Raw genomic sequence first — 20454 nt, 5'->3', positions numbered from 1 at the left:
AAGTGATTAAAAACTTTAACCTCTTTATTGCCATATTACATCTAATTTTCACATTCAATTTATATCAATTCAAATCATGTTCGCATGTTAGGAAACAATATTTACCAAAAACTTCCGCTTTCCAAATTACATGTCATTTCCGGCCCATAACTTTTCATAAACGAATCCAGAAGCTTCTCTTCAATTCCTAGTGGTTTCTGCTGGTTTTGTAAAAGATCTTTGCTTTCCAATCCAAAACTAATCTTATTTTCGAACACTAGGGTCTACACGTGTCATAGGACTAATAAATAACGTAAAGAAAACACCACAACTCCACATCTTACTTTTTTTCTTTTCTTACGAGATATAAAACGACAAGCCGTGTACAAAGTATTTTGTGTTCACGCAGAATTTGAAGAAGGGCGCACTCTAAGGGATGTGATATGGACAACATACACTAATGCAAGCATCAGTGCTTGCTTTTACGGTTCAAACTTGTAATTTATAGGTCACATGAAAATAACTTTACCGGCATTATTCCAAAATTCCCTTCATATGATATGCAAAATTTATTGGCTAGACTCATTTAGAATCACACCAAATATATTCGGCAAGAAAATATTCGTAAATATCGAAATCGAGACGTTTAATTAACAATGAAAGAATTCTAATTATTTCATCATGCTCATTAGTGATAGTTCACATCTTAATTATATTTTATTTTTCATCCGGTGTTCGGCCGTAACTATTTCGTCTTTGCGCTAGAAGTCCATTATAGGAGATAAAATGTTTCATATTAATTCAGACAACCACATCCAAAACTCAAATTCGAATTTATTAATTAAAAATAAATGAGTAATTATTGTTTCACCATAATCTTTGGTGGTGTTCATGTCTTAATTACAACCACAATAACTTAAAACTCAACAGAGTCTCATAAGCCTCAAAAGCCACCACACATCCTACACCGTCCACTTGGCTAATTTTAAACCTTGGATTCTAAATCCACCTGTATTTTTGTTCGGACATCACTAACTGATGAATCCCATCATAACAACAGTGGACCCAATTCTATTGGCAAATGTACAAATCTCAAAGACAGAGCAAGTTCAAGTTTCAACCACAAAAATACTACACTTCTTCCACAATCCAACGTTTGTACTTTCGGACAAGGACCCTTCACGCCACTCTCTAATTTGCACGTACCATTCAAGAACCATAGAAGTTTCAATGCACATTCAAGAACCATTGAAACTTCACACACATATATATTATTGATGGTGTCCGCTTACTTGTACACACCTCGACTAATTTCACGAAATATATACTATCTCCTAGCAGTAATAGTTACCAGATAACTTTGTTCACCAAAGCTTGTACATATGTGAAGAAATTACCTACTATTTTTTGTCTGCACTGTGATTTGAAAAACCTTGTGATTTTCACTCACTTGATTGATCGTTAGGTCACACTCTTGGATGTTAGAAACTTCACTATATTACTCATCCAAAAAAGAATATCATCTTTTATATTTAAAAATAGTCGACATTAACCATTAAAATCTTATGATATGATTAAAATTATAAAGTATAGAATTTTTTTTTATTTATACTAAAATTCTTGTTCAGTTAAATTACGCCATATAATATTGAAAGGAAGAGTGTAGTTAACTTTGGACAAAGAATCAGAATTTGTAGAAATAGGTCAAATCAATTCTCACCTAAAGAAAAAGATTATCATTTCTGTGGGTATATGTGTGTGGGACTCCATAAAATCAGATGGTGGGTTTCCATAGTTTTGAAAAAATAAGCTTTAATTCTTGGCCATACAACTCTATCTTCTTTAGTAAACCAAAATTGACTTTCTAACCACTGAACAGCAAAAAAATTATGGCTCATAACATCCCGTCAAGCATCTATTAAAGTGTCATGCCTTAATCAAGTAATCTCTTTATCTTTTTTTTTTTTCCTGCTAATTAGTTGGACTCAATTATTCTCTTCAAAATTACAAATTTGCCCTCTTTCACTTTGGTTTAGAGTATACTCTCACGGTCCATTTTAATTGATTTTTTCGGCTATTTTTACATTTATTAAAAAAATTATCTTTTAATATTAATTAACAATAAAATTGACCATATTAACCTTTACTATCTCTTTAATTTGTTCATTGAAAATATAATAGATATTCTAATCTTTTTATTTCAATGGAAACTTTAGAGAAAAAAAAATTAATTTCTTCTTGATATCTAAAAAAAAAACATATATTGTGAACCACAAAAAAAAAGGCAAAAAAATAATTAAAGTCTACTGGAGGAAGTAGCACATGATGAAGATCAAGCCCATGTTTTGCACTGATCCATAAGTTTCCTACAAAAGTTTGAATAAATAGCTTAGAGATACAATTAAGGTGTTATAAATTAAACTTGGACTGATATAATTTTGTGTTCATCCGTACAATTAAACGCTTTCTTTCTATGATGAGCTTTTCTTTTGAGTTAAGAGTTCAGGGTTATAGCACTTATATTTAGACATGAAAGATTGAAACATTAAACACTTCCAATTTTGCATTTCTAGGTAAATTTTTAATTTTTTGTGGAGGATTTTGGGTTACATGTGAATTTTGCAAGTTAAATTTTAGGCGTGTGAAAGAATGAAACTTTAAATTAAATTAAATGAGAATAAAGCGTGCATTTGTCTGATTTACATAATCGAATTTGTGTTGTCTCAAAAAATTATGACGTCGACTATTGGTGCACAAATCTTCTTACGAGTGTCTACCGGAAATAGCCTTTCAGCCTTTTTAAAGGTAGATGGTGTTAGGTGTTTGCAATAATTTTCTTACCATATTCGGTTTTCCTATCTCTTAAAGAAAACGGTAATATAATTATCTTAATTGAGTTTTCCTTTTTGTAGAAGGAAATTATAATTCTCTTGTACTTGGCTAGTCTTTTTTCTTGTAGGAAAAGGTTTAGACTTTTATAAATTGAGGATCCTTCCTTCTCATTCAGTAGCATCCACAATGTAGCCATATGGGGTTTGAAAGTCGTGTTTAGGGGGAGAAATTTACGGGATAAGTGTTAATGTGTCACTTGTGTTTGCCTCTTCGTGAGGTTGTTCTCTCGATATTTTGTACTCTCTTTTTATTATAGTGGATTGCTCATCTCCGCGGTGGATGCAGGTCAGTTGACCGAACCACGTTAAATGTTTGTGTCTCTTTTGGTAGATTTCTCTTTTGTTGTGTGGTTTATCGTCGTTCAAGGTTTACTTTACTAGCTTCCGCATGACACCTGACTTTTTTCGGTCCTAACAAGTGGTATCAGAGCGAGGTTCAAGACAGGTTCATTTTGACGAGTTCAATTCTAGCCGCAACATATTTGACGATAATCGTGACTTTTGTCTGAGAAATTTGACCAGTGTGTTGTGCACGTTGATACAAACTTTGCAATAGAGATTTGGAAATGCGACCTGTTGAAGGCTATGTGAAGAAAGTGGATCAAGTTTATTTTGTCAAAAAAATCAGGCCAAAGGGGAGAATTGTTAGGTGTTTGTCATAATTTTCTTACCATATTCGGTTTTTCTATCTCTTAAAGGAAAAGGGAAATATAATTACTTTAATTGGGTTTTCCTTTTTGTAGAAGGAAATTGTAATTCTCATATACTTGGCTAGTCCTTTTTCTTGTAGGAAAAGTTTGGACTTCTATAAATTGAGGATCCTTTCTTCTCATTCAGTAGCATCCACAATGTAGCCATTTGGGGTTTGAGAGTCGTGTTTAGGGGGAGAACTTTACGGGACATGTGTTAGTGTGTCACTTGTGTTTGCCTCTTCGTGAGGTTGTTCTCTCGATATTTTGTACTCTCTTTTTATTATAGTGGATTGCTCATCTCCGCGGTGGATGTAGGTCAGTTGACCGAACCACATTAAATGTTTGTGTCTCTTTTGGTAGATTTCTCTTTTGTTGTGTGGTTTATCGTCGTTCAAGGTTTACTTTACTAGCTTCCGCATGATACCTGATTTTTTTCGGTCCTAACAAATGTAAGATTTGTGTACACTCTACCCTCTTCAAACCCCACTTGTAAAACTATACTGGGTTTGTTGTTGCAATTAATAATTGGTGCACGATAAGGTCTAACTTAATAATAATCGAAACCATTTGACCTGTTTATGCAATATAACTAGACACCATAAGCTTTTTAAATTCTTTGTTTTGTTTAAGTTGGTGGAAAAAAGGTCAATACGAGGGTCATTGAAAAATATTTATTTGCACACTCGATACTTATATTAAACAAAATAATTTAATCTTTAGAATCACAAATTAAAGTGGGAGTGTACATCACTTAATTAACCATGGTTAAATACAACAACAACCCAATAAATACAAATATCAAATAAAAAAATTATTTATTAATTTAATACAAATATCAATGCTGAATACTTTATTCGAGGGTCTAATATCTCCTTAAAATCAATAATTCTCTCTTTAATAATTCTGATTATAAACTATGCCTTGTCGATCCACTTGTATTGTGAAAAAGTATAACAATAACAAATTTAGTGAAATCTTATAAGTGAAATTTGGGAAGGATAATGTGTATGTAGAATTGTGGACCTTAATTTTATCCCGAGTAGATAAAGAGATTGTTTTCGAAAGCGGCTCACGAGCAAGAATTGTGAAGAAAGTGCTGATGAAAATATACAATTAGAGATGAAACCATTCTTTTAAAAACTCTATATATAATTTTACTTAACTAAGCCTAATAAAATAACCAACAGAAAAAGTACATGAAAAAGTAGTTAAAAATAGCTAAACAGTGACCATTTGTCCTATAGTGTAATAGTGTCAATGTTGTCATTCCAATGAATTTCGTACCAAGAAGCACACACCTACATTCAAGAAACTCTATAAATACCATCCCTTTGCCATTTCCTCACTCATATCTATAATTTATTATTTTCTCCAAAAAAACTAAAAAAAATGTGTAAAGGAAGAAGAGAAGGGGAAGAAGAAAAAACAAAGGCAATTGGTACTGTTTGTTGTGCACTGTGTAAATCAGAGGCTTATTTATATTGTCAAGCAGATGATGCATTTCTTTGTAAAAAATGTGATAAATGGGTACATGGGGCTAATTTTTTGGCTCAAAGACATATAAGGTGTATTCTTTGTGGAATTTGCAAAAGCTTAACACAGAGATATTTGATAGGAGTTTCATCAGAAGTTATACTTCCAACAGTTGTGAGTTTTACACAGAAAAGTAGAAGACAGTATAGTTCAGATTCTGAGGAAGATTGTTCAAGAACAGTGAAAGAACCTTTCTTGTTTCTTTGATTACTATATATAAGCTCATGTTTTGTTTTTCCTTTTTTTTTTTTTTTTTTTTTTTTTTTTGTAGTTTGGTTCCAATGAGCAGGAAAAAAATTTAGAGTTTCATGATAGGTGGACAAGTTGATGTTTATGCTTTTTTATTTTATTTTTTAAATTTCCATTTTCCTCTTGAGAAAGGGTGCTTATTTCTTTAATCATACACTAGTATATAATGAAACAAGAAAAGAGATGACAAGAATTGGAGTTTGTGACCTCTTACTCATTGTTGTTGTAATTGTTTGTTTTTTCATTTCGCTTTTTTTTTTTTTGGAGGCGAGGGTCTACCGGAAATAGTCTCTATATTTACAAGCTAGAAATAAGAACTATATATATGTTATTCTTTCCAGACCTTACTTGTAGGATTACATTGAATTTATTGTTATTGTTGTTGGTGTTAACCTCTTGCTAACTTGACTATCCCTCTAGAACTAAGAAAATATTCAAATATGGCATTTTAGTTTCGAGATCTTTGATAGTAGATGCAAATGTGACGTTCAGAGTCAACATGTTCATAATCGATGTGATCTATTATATACTTACTATAATTTAATTATCTTTTTGTATCTGTGAAAGTAATTCAAGTTAAAAATAACTCTTAATTTGCATGTATTTGATAGTGAAGCTAAAAATAGTGGATTTAGTTAAACACGCTTAATCCACTACAAAGATGCTTTTCTAGCCATGTTTTCTGTAGCTGGCGTTGGAAAATTTTGAGCCATAATCTAATTAAAGGCATTGATTTAGTACTTATAATAAGGACCCTACGGAGCTTATGGTGAAAATATAATTATGTGGTGGTGCACTGCCTAGCTGGTGCAATGACAAAAGTATGAGGTGGATATCATTTCTATGTCAGAAAGAATATCAAACTGAACAAGTACTCATATCGTTTCATTCTTGTAGTAAGCTTTATCTCAAATCAATTTCCCAATATGTTTTCCATTTGTTCGTTGAATTTAATTTTGAGTAAGAACTAAGATGTAAAAAGGATTAATTAATTTTTAGAAACAAAATGTTAGAAACTATTACTATACAAATATTCACATTTCAAATTATGATTAGCTGCTTATGGTATTGCTATGGAGTATGGGCTTCATATCTCTTCATTTTTCTCCTCTATTACTACTCTCCATGATATCATATAAAATTAATTTTATGTGCATGAACCTATTTATGGCTTGTGCCTTGTATTATCCTTTTCCTTTTCCTTTTGTGCTGGATTGGCATGCAACTACAAACCGAAAGAGTATTAAAGTTTGTTTGGCCAAGGTTTTTTTTTTTTTTTTTTTTTTTCTAAAAGTGTTTTTTTGGTGCCAAATTAAGGTGTTTGGTCAAGCTTTTAGAAGAAAAAGAGTATTTTTGAGTAGAAGCAGAAGCAGTTTTGGAGAAACAGAAAATAGTAGCTTCTCCCCAAAAATATTTTTTTGAAAAACACTTTTAAGAAAGTATGGGAGAGGTTGGTGGAGCTTAGGGTGAGGATGATCGTGTCTATTTCAGAGAACCAATCTGGAACCAATGCGGCTGTGAGCACGTGATTTTGCCCGAATATAAATACTTCTACAAATTCGCAAAAAATAGGTTTCTCTAGTTATTTTAATTTTTAAAGAATTTTTAGGAATTTTTTTGCTAATTGTTGCATATTTAATATTTTAAATCATATAAAAATACCCAAAAATAGCCCAAATATTCATTGCATAGCATTTTAGGTCTTAATTGCATTTAGGATTTAAATACATGAGCTAATTGTATTATTGAACAAAAAATCAAAAAATGGGTCACTTTTACATATTTAGCTTCTAATTTTAAAATTAAGATTTTTCTTTCACTAGTTTTAAGTCAGCTAATTATTTTAATGTTTGAAATAGATAATTAATTTAATTCTACATATTAAGTTTTATTTAGGATTTAATTTAGGTTTTTAATTAATTCTATGGGATTTAAAATCAAGAAAAAAAAGAGAAAAAGAAGAAGAAGGAAAATTCTGTTTGGTTCTAAGTTGGGCCAAACAACTTCTGGGCTCCTATTTACCCGGTCCAGCCCCCATGTTACCGAACGACGTCGTTTTGCCCATTTTATCCCAACCGTTGATCTTCAATGATCTAACGGCTGAGAACTAACTTATCCCTCCCCATATAAGTGTCGGATCCCCCCCAAACCCCTAAACCTCACAGAACCCTCCCCATTTCCCCATCTCTCTCTCAATTCTAACCCTAGCCGCCCAACAATCCTCCACCGGTGGCCGCCACCATAACTCCTCCAAATCCACCCAAATTCACACCCCATAATCCTCTCTTCCTCCTCATCTCATATCTCATTTTAGCTTCTTTGGAAACACCCTAGAACTCCCTAGGTGTTAGATCCAAAAAGGCCAGAAATGCCAATTTTTTTTTTGTTGATATCTCCATTGATTTTAGCCTGTTTTGAGTTAAAACTAACATTAGCTAATGGTTCTTGTCAAGATCCGTTGATTAATGTAAGTTTTAGTTCATCTCGAATTGTCGAAATCCGGCCAAACTTCATGGATTCACTTCAAATCGTCTTTCTTTCTCATTAGGTATTCTCTTGTCCCTCCTATCTTGTTTTGTTGCTTTGTTAAAAAAAAAAAAGAGAAGGAGAATAATAATGGTTATTTTAATTGTTGATAAGATTTTCTATTTACTTTTGTTTAATTATTATTTTGTTTAGGGTCTTTTGTTAATTAACAAGTTTGGCTTATAGTTTATTATCATTATAATTAGTTCAATCAAGCTTTTAAAATTTCAATATTTATAATTTTACAATGTTTGTCATTCGATCTTTGGTTTGTCTGTATTTGGAATTTTGTGTGTCATCGGCTTGGAAAGTAGAAGCCCCATTTGTTCGAGCCTAAGCCTTTGGTTAGATGACCCAGTTATTGGTATTGTTTGAGAAGTAAATACAGGGGTATTAGGGGATTAATTTAGGTTTTTTGACTTGAAGAATATTTTTTGTTATAACTAAAGAAGTTTCTAGAGGATAAGGTTGGTTTTCTGCAAAGAAAATAAATACAGTTCAGATTTTTTTGGGATCCTAGGGGGTAAAATAAAAAGTTTGAAGGGTGGAAGTGAATTAAAAATCAGATATCTGGTTGCCCTAAAATCTTCTATAAAAAGATCTTCTCCTCATTCATTTTGAAAAAAGAAAAGAAAATGGATGGGCACTGAACATCTCTCTCAAATACACTCAAGAACACACTGATTTTCTTTTTCTTTTCTCTCTGAAATCTGAGTTTAGACTTAGAAAGAAAAAAACAAAAAAAGGGTTTTGGAAGCTAATCCTTCTATACTGCTGTTGCTTGTGCTTCTCTATTGAACTTGGCTTCATACCTGGTTTTCTGACCTTTATTTGGTCCTTTATTTGTTATTTCCCGCCATTAGGCATGTATAAATTTGCCTATTAGCTTTCTGTTGCAGTTATGAATAAAGTTTGAATTATTTGATGTTATTTGTATTTGATTCCATTACTGTATTCTATTGCAATCGATTCTGTGTAAATTTCTAGTTTTGGGTGCTCATCTAAACTAAATATGGTGATTGGATTTGTCTCTTGACTTGCTTACACAATTGTTCAGTATCGTTGTGTAGGTCTATTATCACAGATTCATTGTTATTTTGGCTTACAAGTTTATGTGCTATGAATCATCTCATAATCAATCTGCTGTTAGTTTATGATGATTTATTCTTTGAAAATTAGTGGTTCATACTCCAAATGATATCTACACTAATGGACTAATCAAATTTGTTGCATAGTCATTTAGCTGATAAGCATGACAGATTTAATTTATAAGAGTAGCCCAATGGCTATTTTCTCTCAGAGGTCTGCCCGAAGGAACAAGAGGTGTACAATGTAAGAGTAACTTATTTGTGAAGCTGTGATAGATATAAATATTTTACAACTCTAGTTCTTTGATTATTTCTTGTAAGAGAATCATCAGATCCTTATGAATTTTGTAAAATTACAATTGTCTGTATTTGTTTGTTTGTGTTTTTTTAGTATCAATTTGCTTTAAGTATGTAGATATACTGTACACAAATCCAAATTTAAGTATTATTTGTTGCTTTAAATTTCATGAAGGCAGTTGATCGATATGTTCATGTGGCTATCTAATTATGTTCTGGAATATAGACTGTTATCAGAAGAAATTTATATACATGTGAACTTCCTATAGGTTCTTGCGATGCCTTTTGGCAGTTGATCATATAAGTGTATATGATTCATTAATATCCGCAAATAATTATATTTTACGTTTCTTCCATAATTGTTATCCATAATCAAGCCTTTCACGCGTAATCTCAAAGTAGTTTAGTAAATAATTCATAAAACTCATAGCTTGCTTTAGGCGCGATTAATAATAAATTATCATGACTATGGGTACAGTTCCCGTGGCATAGTCATGATACCTAATCCCAATTCGAGTGTGTGTTTTCACATGGCTCGACCATAACTTCAAAGAATAATAAAATTAAACATGTTGTAGATCGTGGGTACGGTTCCCGTGACGCGATTCGCAATGTGTACCAAACAAACGAGTGTGCGACATCGCAACTTGTTCCAACCAATTCCATAAATAATTAAAAGCGGTCTAAAAGATGAAAAATGCACAATAGTTTTAAGGCTTGTTTTAAATCAGATAATTAGGTCAATTATTAATAGTTGAGCGACCGTGCTAAAATCACGGAACCTGGGAATGCCTAACACCTTCTTCCGGGTTAACCGAATTTCTTAACCGGATTTTTGTATTTCGTGGACTGTAAAACAGAGTCAAACTTCCTCGATTCGGAATTTTAAATCGGTGACTTGAGACACTATAAATTATCCCAAGTGGCTACTCTGAATTTGAATAATAATAATTCCTTTTCAGTTATTGTCACTTTAATTGGAAAAACGGAAAAAGGACTGGCGACTCTGCTGGGGATCGAACCAAGAATATCTAGTTCAGGGTTCAAAATTTGATCTTAGAATAACTGCTATAGTTGGCTTTTGTTTATTATCTGATTTTATGTGTTTGAGCCTGATGTGTTAAATATCGCTTTTTATCGCTTTGATATTGTGTGAACTATATATAAAACTGTTACGAAATCATTCTTCTCTCTGAGTCTTCTAAATCTTCTAGGAAATGCACGTTGGTGTGACTTCTTTTCTTTAGTGTCATACCCTAATTTAGAATGAGGATCAGATCAGTTTCAATGTTGGATGACTTTTTGGTTACCGGTACATTGCCCTCCTCCCCTCCCGGCTCGAGTTGTCTGCTCGGGTAAGCCAGGTCTAGAACAATACACCCAGTTGTTACACCTAGAATAACATTGCCTATGTCGGATCCCTAGTAGGAACGATTGTTTGCATCATGTGCATTTGACTTTGGGGACTCAACACAGGGGTTGAGTCCGTCTAGGACAGGTGTACCCGAAATAAAAAGACCATCCTGATGTAATTTTACGTGTTATTTGTGCATTTATTTGTTTCGGCTTGCATGTTGACCGACTTCTAGATTAGGGAAGAAAAATCAAAGGAAAACCAAGATTGAGGTAGGAGAGAGAAAATCATCCGTCTCCAAAAACCCTAGTGTTCTAAATATCCCGAAACTCTGCCAAAATTTTGGAAAAAAAAGGAGAAAAGGTCATTCCAAAATAAATCATACTTTCTTGTTGCGTTAAAACTGACCGGACTACGTGGGTTTGGTTCTCACCAGATGTGAGATACGTAGGTAACCCTCATTGGGTCCAGCCACGCTTTTGCAAAAAACAACCAAAAATATGAAAATGTCGTAATATTTTGTCATAAATAAAGTTAGGTGATGCCGTTTTTGTCTAAATAGCCAGAAATGTCACGACAGGATGCCGGAAGGCCTTTTTGCGAGAATAGCCACCTATGATCCTTTTTTTCAATTTTTGACCACTTAATAAACACAACCCTAAAATCTTCTTTTCTGATGTGCTGAAGGGCTGTATTTGCAAAAGTAGTCGTGAGTTGTTTTAAATTGAATTTTACAAAAAATAAACTTTTCTGATCAGTTTTCAAACAAAACTCACATGTTTTAACCCAATCATCTTAATTTAAAATGTGCAGAATGAGCATTGTTCAGAATTTACCAGTAAAGGTTATGGATCAGATTCCACTGACACTTCACATGTGGTGGGAGGATTTGGGAGGACAAGGGCAAGACAATGTCAACTGACACCTAGGGGTACTTACTGGATTATTGAAGATTAAACCTAGAAGTGATGTGATAGAGACATTAGTGTCATTCTGGGACCTTGCTCACAATGTTTTGCACTTTTCATATTTTGAGCTTACAACTGCCTTGGAAGGAATGGCAGGTTATGCCGGGAGTACAGAGGGTTTAAGACACAAATACTTGATATCTCCAAGGGTCGTTACTCCCCACAAGTTTCTAGACTTACAGAAAATAAGTAGGCATGAGCTTTCACTTTTCACTTTTTATACCAGCGATATGGGTATTTAGGAGGATTTAAGGACCCAGAAAGTGGACTCTACAGTAAAGGAAACCGATCAAAGTGGGAAGAACATAGATACTTCGCTTTTATGGTGGCATTTTAGGCCTCTTAGTGTTTCCAAGAAAGGACAGGAACATTTATTTGCATGTAGCTGGTGTTGTCCATGTTTTGACTACTAATGCCAAGAGTACCCTCGCACCCATGATCATATCAGTTATATTTCGAGCCCTCACATCCTGTAAGGCTGGAGTAAGTTTTTTTGAGGGGTGTAATCTGTTATTGCAAATGTAGATGATCGAACACCTTTTTCACTGTCCCCGATACATGAACTACGGGTCTACGGGAAAAAATTGCATCGAGGAGTTTGGTACACAAGTGACCAGATTCGAAATACCAGAAGGGGTCAAAGATTAGATATCCCACCTTCATTCTATAACTACAGATGAGATAGAGAGGACATTGGGTTGGCTTCCTGTTAATGAGATTGTTTACATGCCCGCCACCGGTCCCTATGTGATGACCCAAAATGTCATCACTTGTTTTAAAACGAAACTTTCGTATTCTAAGGCCTTGAAAACCTCATTTAGAGTGACCTCGATTTCCGTGCGCAGTCCGGGCACATAGTTGGAAAGCTTAAATACGATAATCTGTGAAAAATAATATGTTTTTATTATAAAATGAGCTTATTTGAGTTCGGTCAACGTTTTGGGTAAACAGACCCGGACCCGTAATTTGACGATCCCGGAAGGTCCATAGGAAAATATGGGACTTGGGCGTATGCTCGGAATCGAATTTCGAGGTCCCAAGCCCGAGAAATGAATTTTCAAAAAATTATTTTCTGAAACTGTTTAAAGAAATTTGAAATGAAATTTGATTAGAACATGATGGTATTGAGCCCGTATTTTGGTTCCGGTGTCTGGTACAAGTCTTATATATAATTTAAGACATTTCTATGGAATTTGGTGAAAAACGGATGTCATGTGACATGATTCGGACTTAAATTGCAAAATTTATGTTTAAAGAAGTTTAGAGAAAATTTCATCGATCTCGAGATTTAATTTGATGTTCATGAGGTTATTTTGATGATTTGATTACACGAGTAAGTCTATATGATGTTTGACATTTGGTTTGGAGCCCCTAGGGCTCGGGTGAGTTTCGGGATATTTTTACACTTAGGAAAAAAAATTGCAGATCCAGAGAAGTTGCAGGTCTCTGAAGCCAGGCTTCGCGGTCCGCGGTGGAAGCTTCGTGGCCGCGGTGGGAATTGTGCGGTCCGCGGTGAGCAAGGCCAAGCCTTCGCGGCCGCACTCGATTTCTTGCGGTCCGCGGTGGAGCTTCGCGGCCGCAGTCTTTTTTATGCGGTCCGCGGTGGTGCTCCGCGACCGCAGTCCTTTTTATGCGGTCCGCGGAGAGGGCTCGAGAGGAGTATATTTAAACGGATTTTCCAGTTATTTTTCACTTTTCAAAACCCTAAAACATAAGAGGCGATTTTTCAAACAACCTTTCTTCTCCAAATCAATTGTAAGTCATTTTTAACTAGTTTTCTTCAATCATTAACATCCTTTAATATGCTTTCAACTTCAAATTAATGATTTTCATGGGGGAAATTGTGTGTTTTGGGTAGAACCTAGGGTTTTCAAAAATTTGAGATTTGGACCTCGATTTGAGGTCCGATTTCAAAACAAATTACATATTTGGGCTCGTGGGGGAATGGGTAATCGGGTTTTGGTTCGAACCTCGTGTTTTGACCACGTGGGCCCGGGGGCGATTTTGACTTTTTGGGTAAAACTTTGGAAAACTCATTTTCATGCATTCAAATTGATTCATTTAGCGTTTATTGATGTAATTAAGTAACTTGTGGCTAGATACAAGCGAATTGGCCGAGGAATCGAGGGGTAAAGCTATAATTGAAGCTTGAGTTGTGTTCGTGACATCGAGGTAAGTGTTTGGTCTAACCTTAGCTTGAGGGATTAGGAGTTGTGTCCTATTTGCTATTTGCTTATTGTCGAGTACAACGTATAGGCATGGTGACGAGTATCTATATGTTGGTGTCAAACATGACGTGAGTCTTATCTTGTGATTTTCATGATCTCGTTGTATTATTCATGCTTTGGTGAAGATTTCTATTTATTGTGTAAAGTTGTGGAAAGAATTGTGACCTATGAACATTGAGGAGCATTGGCTCCGGTTGTATAATGAATTGTGAAAGTTAAGTAATAATCGAAACCTTAGAGCATTGGCTCGAGTTGTGTAGTGAATTGTGAAGTAAAAGTGAGAAAGAGAAGAGATCATTATGTTGCCCCCTTGCTGGGCTATTGTTGAGTTGAGGTTCCCTTGCATTGTTTTCTGAATTGATATTACATACACTTAAGTTGATGATTTTTCGTGTTAGATGTTGAAACTAGTTGAGTTATAGTGGAGATAGTTAGATGTTGGAACAGGTTTGGTTATGGCTGTTTCTCCCTTGTCGGGACGGTTAGTTATGATTATTGTTGACTGTATATAATGGATTGGGTTGCATGCCGTAACAGTTATATATGTGGATCGGGTTGCACGCCGTAACAGATATTATATTGGATCAGGTTGCACACCACAATAGTTATATATGTGGATCGGGTTGCATGCCACAACAATGTTAAATGATAAGGGATCGGGTTGCGCGCCGCAATAGTATTGTTATCGTATTGATTGTAGACATCGATTGTTCTTTCATACTTTATTAAGTTTCTGATATAATTGGTATGCTTCCCCGAAGCATGTTTCCCCCTCCATTTTAAACAGTTATTACCTGTTTATATTTCCGTTGTATATTATATAACTGCACAGGTTTATCTGGAGTCTGGTCCTAGCCTCGTCACTACCTCGCAGGGGTTAGGCATGGCACTTACCAGCACATGAGGTCGGTTGTGCTGATACTACACTCTACACTCTGTGCAGATACCGGAGTAGTCTTTGGTCAGAAGCAGTAGCTAGGGAGATACCCTTCAGTCCATCGAGACACCGAGGTAGCCTTGCAGGCGTCCGCAGGCCCAACGTCTCCTCTATCTTATTTCATATTCTGTTATCTCATGTATTCGAGACAAACAATGTTATATTTCTTTCAAACGGTTGTATTTAGTACTCTTAGTAGTGTGTGGATGTTGTGACACCAGGTTCTGGTTAGAGGCACGTGATGGTCTTTGAGACATTTTCGTTTTCTATTTATTTAAGACTTCCGCTAAATTTCATATTCTACTGTTATTTAACGGTTTATTTCCTTGTTATTATAATTGGTAAGAAGTTTTAAAATAAAGGAGTTAATGATTTCTAAGTTCATGGCTTGCCTAACTTCTATGAGTAGGCATCATCACGACTCCTGAGGGTGGGAAATCCGGGTCGTGACAAGTTGGTATCAGAGTTCTAGGTTACATAGGTCTCACAATTCACGAACAAGCTCAGTAGAGTCTGAGGGATCGGTACGGAGACGTCTGTATTTATCCCCAGAGGCTACAGAGTTAGGAAAACTTCACATTTGTTCTTTCTCGTCGTGCGGTTTTGTTTCTCGATGCTAATTGAACTTATACTCTATTCTTTCGCAGATGGCGAGAACACGTGCTTCCTCATCTACCGCTCAACAGCCTGAGCCCTCAGCAGTAGCTCCCACGAGGGGCAAAGGGCGAGGGCGAGGCTGTGCCAAAGGCCGAGGTAGGGGTAGATCTTAGCCCCGAGCAGCAGCCCCAGTAGTGGAGCCTCAGGTTGACTTTGATGATGAGGTTCCGGCCCCAGCAGCTCCGGTGGGCCCAACTCAGGTCCCAAGGGGATTTATTGCTACCCCAATCCTTCAGGATGCTCTTGTCCGATTAGTGGGCCTCATGGAGAGTGTCACCCGAGCGGGCTTTCTTCCTGTAGCACCAGCCGTCTCTCAGGTTGGAGGAGGGGCCCAGACTCCTGCTACTCACACTCTAGAGCAAGTAGCTCCTCAGATTCAAACTCCAGCGGTTCAGCCAATTGGAGCAGTTCAGCCGGGTGTAGTAGCTCAGACTGGTGATGGAGCGGCTATGTCTGCCGATGCTTTGTAGAGGCTGGATAGGTTCACCAAGCTCTTCACTTACACTTTCAGTGGTGTATCTGTGAGCACGTGATTTTTGCCTCATACGAATTACTCCAAAATAATTTCCCAAAATTAGGTCTTGGCTTTAATTATGTGTTATTTTAGGAATTATTGTGTGATTTTCCTGATTGTTTGCATATATTTGTGTGCATGTTTAATTTTATTAATGCATTAAAAATACAAAAATATAGCATTTTATTTAGGATTTGATCTTACATTTTTGGATTAATTAATAATTAGGTGTTTTACAAAAATAAAAAAAGAAGAAGAAGAAGAAAATATATAATAACACATTTTTAGTCAAATTGTGTGCTTTCTTTTAATTTAGTATTTAATTATTCATGATAATTATAATTTAGAGAGGATTAGTATTTTTAATATTAATTTTGGTGCTATAACTTAATTTAGGATTTTAATTTTGAAAAAATAAAACAAGGAAAAGAAGGAATTAATTTGAAAAGTAAAAAAATGAAAATCAAAGTTTGGGCTGTTCTTTAAACCCAAATTTCCAGGCCCAAAAACATGCCCCTTACCCGGTCCAAACTTCCAGTCTCTGAGACCATCAAAACGACGTAGTATAGGGACAGAACTACGTCGTTTCGATTTCAACAAATCTCACCCATCCATTCATCTACATCGAACGGTCCAGATTCTTAACCATTACCCGACCCCGACCCGCTTCCAGAACAGATCCGGTCCAGCCCCACTTAATTAAAACGACCCCATTTTTATTAAGGATTCAATCCCAGCCGTTGGGTTTCAATCATCCAACGGCTTAAATTAATAATCCCATTTGTAATATACCCAAACCCCTCAGACCCCCCCTCAATCACCCTCGTCTCCCTCAAATTCCCCAAACCCTAGAGACCCGCCCGCCGCCCTAATTTCCACCAGTTGTCGCCGGTGGTGCCGATTTTGTTCGCCACCAAACTCACACCCCAGAACCCCCTTTATCTCCTCTTTCATAATCCATAGTTAGTTTCCTTCAAACACCCTTAAAACGGTTTGAATCTTGATTTTAGGCTATGAACCCTAGTAGCCGCCACCATTTACCCTCGCCTTCCGATGGCGGCGCGACCTCCAATCAACCCCAAACTAACACCCCTTGACCACCACAACCCCATTTTCCCTAATCCATGATCCATTACCTTCGAATCAAACCAGAACTTGTCGAATAATGAATCTAAGCTTCAAACCTAAAACTGCAAAGTCAAGATTCATCGAACATCTAAGCTAATTTTGACTTTATCTGTGTATTCTTGATAAGAACACATAGTTAAAGTCAAAATTTGGTTTAAAAATTGAAGATTCGATCGTTTTCTTCAGTTACTACTGATCGGTGAGTTCTTCTGTCCTATTTTCTATATTTATAGTTTAATTGGTATTATTCTGATGTTCGTCTTTCCTCATCTTTTTTTATTTTCTCTGGTCGATTTCAATTGAAAACTTGACCAATTTTCTGGCATAAACTATCTTCTGTTCGTTGTTTTGTTTTTCAGAATGTTGGTGAATTTGTTCTTAGGTTTCATAGGTTTTGTGTGGTCAGTTTGTTTAGAATCTGGAAATCATATCTCGTCTAATAACTTAGTCAGTTAAATTAAAGATTATCTTGAGTTTGGTTAAATGTGTATAATAATTGACTGATTTATGCAAGTGGTCACTAATTGAGAAACTTCTAATAGTGGTAGGGTAGAAATTGCATTACCGAATTAATTAAAAGCACTGAATCAGTGGACAATTAAGAAATGAAAAAGTGAATTGGTAATGGAGAAGGCACTAAGCTAATTGTTTATTTAAAAGAGCTGAACAGACTGAAAAACAAACAGAAATAGATACAGAAAGACAGCTGAAGAGATAGAGTCCAGAAAAATACAAAAAAAGAAGCTAGATATCCTCTGCTATTCCATTGCTTCAGTAATTCTTGATTCGTTTAAGTTCTGCAAACAATAGTCTTCAGTAAAGGGATTTGAATTGGTTTTATATTAGTTTTTTGGAAGGTTTTTTTTTGATCAAGCTGTGTTGAAGACCATTGTTCCATTGGATTTTGAATCGATTTTCTGGTTTCGTTTACTAAATCTGGGTTGTGTTGTTGCTGCTTTTGCTATGGATTACTGCTTCCTCTTCTCTTTTGTTTCTCCTTACTCTAGGTACACTGTCGAAACTTGTCATGGAATTGAGTATTTACTAGCATGTATGAAGATTTAGAAGTTCAAGTCGAAATTTGAATAAGACATCTTAAATTTCTAATGTAGTTACTGTTAATCTTTACCATTATGTACGATTAGGTGTTTCATTTCATTTGATATAATTTATGGTTTGTGTTGAGTGCTGGTTCATTTAGTTTGCTTAGATTCAATGTATAATTTCAGAATATTGGGTGTTACAATATTGTTTGGACTCTAGTTGCATGAATGGACTGTTTAAAACATGCTGTAAGGATAGATTGTTTGAGTATATTGATTGGTTTTTCTGTAACCTAAAATTAGGAGTTGCTACAGTGAAGCACTGTCTATTATACAGTTAGGATTTGTACTGTGATAATTAATCTGAAGTTACCATCTAGATGGTCAGTATGAGCATGAATTCTTCAGGCTTGCTTGTGATTTTAGTTTTTGTTGGCAAATAAAAATGTAAGTGCGACCCCACCTATTTTAAGGTTAAGGTTGTAGACATGTGATTTTTGACCTTCCCCAAAATTTTTATATTTTAGCACGTAAATATTTAATTTAGGCCTAATATAGCTATTTCAACTCATTTTAACTCTTTTATTTTATTTTCTTACAAGAAAAATAAAAATTACAAACAAGTATTTTAGTTTATGTACTTTTCATAAAAAATAATTTTAAAAAAATAGTACCTTATTTTTATCTTTATATAATTTCGAAAACACAAAAATAGTTTATATTTAGTTTAATTAATTAGGATTAGCTTTGGTATTGTGCAATATTTCTATCTTATTTTAAAATGCATTATGTAGTATTTCAGATTATGAAAAAATAGAAAAAAAAAAATATATATTGCATCTGCATTTTGGATTTTATTTTACATTTTTAGATTAATTAAGTAAGTTGTTGTTGAAAAAATAGAAAAAGATCATAAAAAAATAGTTATGTTACATTTTACTCTTTAATTTTCAAATTTTGGCAATTTTCTTTTAATTTGGTTTTTAATTAGTTGTAATAATTATTAGGGTTAATTATCTTAATTGTCTAAGATAATTTGGGGATAGAAATTAATTTAGGTTTTATTTAAAAAAATGAAAAAAGAGTCTTACCTAACTAATTAGGAAGCTTCTATATTGGTAGGGTAAAACTAACACTAATGAAAATTAAATAATAACACTAACTAGTGGAAAATTAAAGAAGTTAAAAGTATAATTTGTAATGGAAGATGCACTAATTTGATGCCTATTTAGAGATTAGAGAGCTGGAGAAAGAGGAAGGGGGAAGTTCAAAAGATAGAGAGGAAAAAAAGATGGCTTCTTCTTAATGGAGACAGGGGGTATACACTCGATATACAGTCAATATACATTCTATATACACTAGAGATACTCTCGATATACACTGAATATACACGGACAGCCAACGAAAAGAGGGTCTTCTTCCTCCTAAAAATTCTACATCTAGAGCTTAACATCCACCATGAAAGAGCCATGAGAGCTCATCTTCTCCACCTGAAAAACACCCCATAAAACGCCCCAAATAGTCCACTTCCAAAACTGTTCCGGCGAGTTTCGAGGTCGTCGAAGAACGTAGTTCTGATGTTTCCGGTTCGAGGTCTCGATTTTGCTTGCGGTTCCTGTTTGACTGTATCAGTGTTGATCTTCTCAGCTGGTTTGGTTATTTTCGATTTTGCATCCCTGTATTTGTTTGACGTAAAATATTTTATTATCTTTGGTTAGTTGGAAACGTGAGTTTAAGTTGAAGGCCTTTTGATTTATTTGAAGGTTGCTGAAGAAGTACATGATTTCCCTTTGAATTTAAAACTCATTATTTAGAAAGTAAACAACAAAAGCTATGGAAATTGTTAGCTAAAGTTGAAAAGTATTGCTATTTATATCATTGTGTCCTTTAGATGTGTTTTAACGATGTGTTGTATGTAGTTGTCAAATTAGTGCCTTTATTTATTATATTAGCGGTTAACTTTAAAGATGCCTGAATGATGTGCTGTATCGTATATCTACTTGTGAAATGACCATGTTTTATATTATTAAATCCTATGAATATTCTCACGATACTTTGTCAATAAAGAATTTAATATCTTTTGATATCTTCTATTTTGGTTTCACCTGAACCTATGTCAAACAATTTTGATATGCTTGTTTTCTGCACATATTGGAGCAAATGTTTACTTTAGCAGTAATGTACCGCAAATGTATCCACAATAGTTCTCCTATTGAAGATGGTTTTCCACAATATATTTTGTTCATAATCCATAGCCCGCATATAACTAATTTTAATCCTTTAGAAATCGAGGCGTGCCATTAGTTGAATTTTCCATGGCCCTCGCAAATTTGAAAGTGCGTAGTTGCTTTAGGCGCGTTATTTTAATAA

Source organism: Nicotiana sylvestris, chromosome 6, assembly GCF_000393655.2.
Source record: "Nicotiana sylvestris chromosome 6, ASM39365v2, whole genome shotgun sequence".
In the NCBI taxonomy this organism is placed as follows: domain Eukaryota; kingdom Viridiplantae; phylum Streptophyta; class Magnoliopsida; order Solanales; family Solanaceae; genus Nicotiana; species Nicotiana sylvestris.
Note: the sequence above shows the minus strand (reverse complement) of the source record.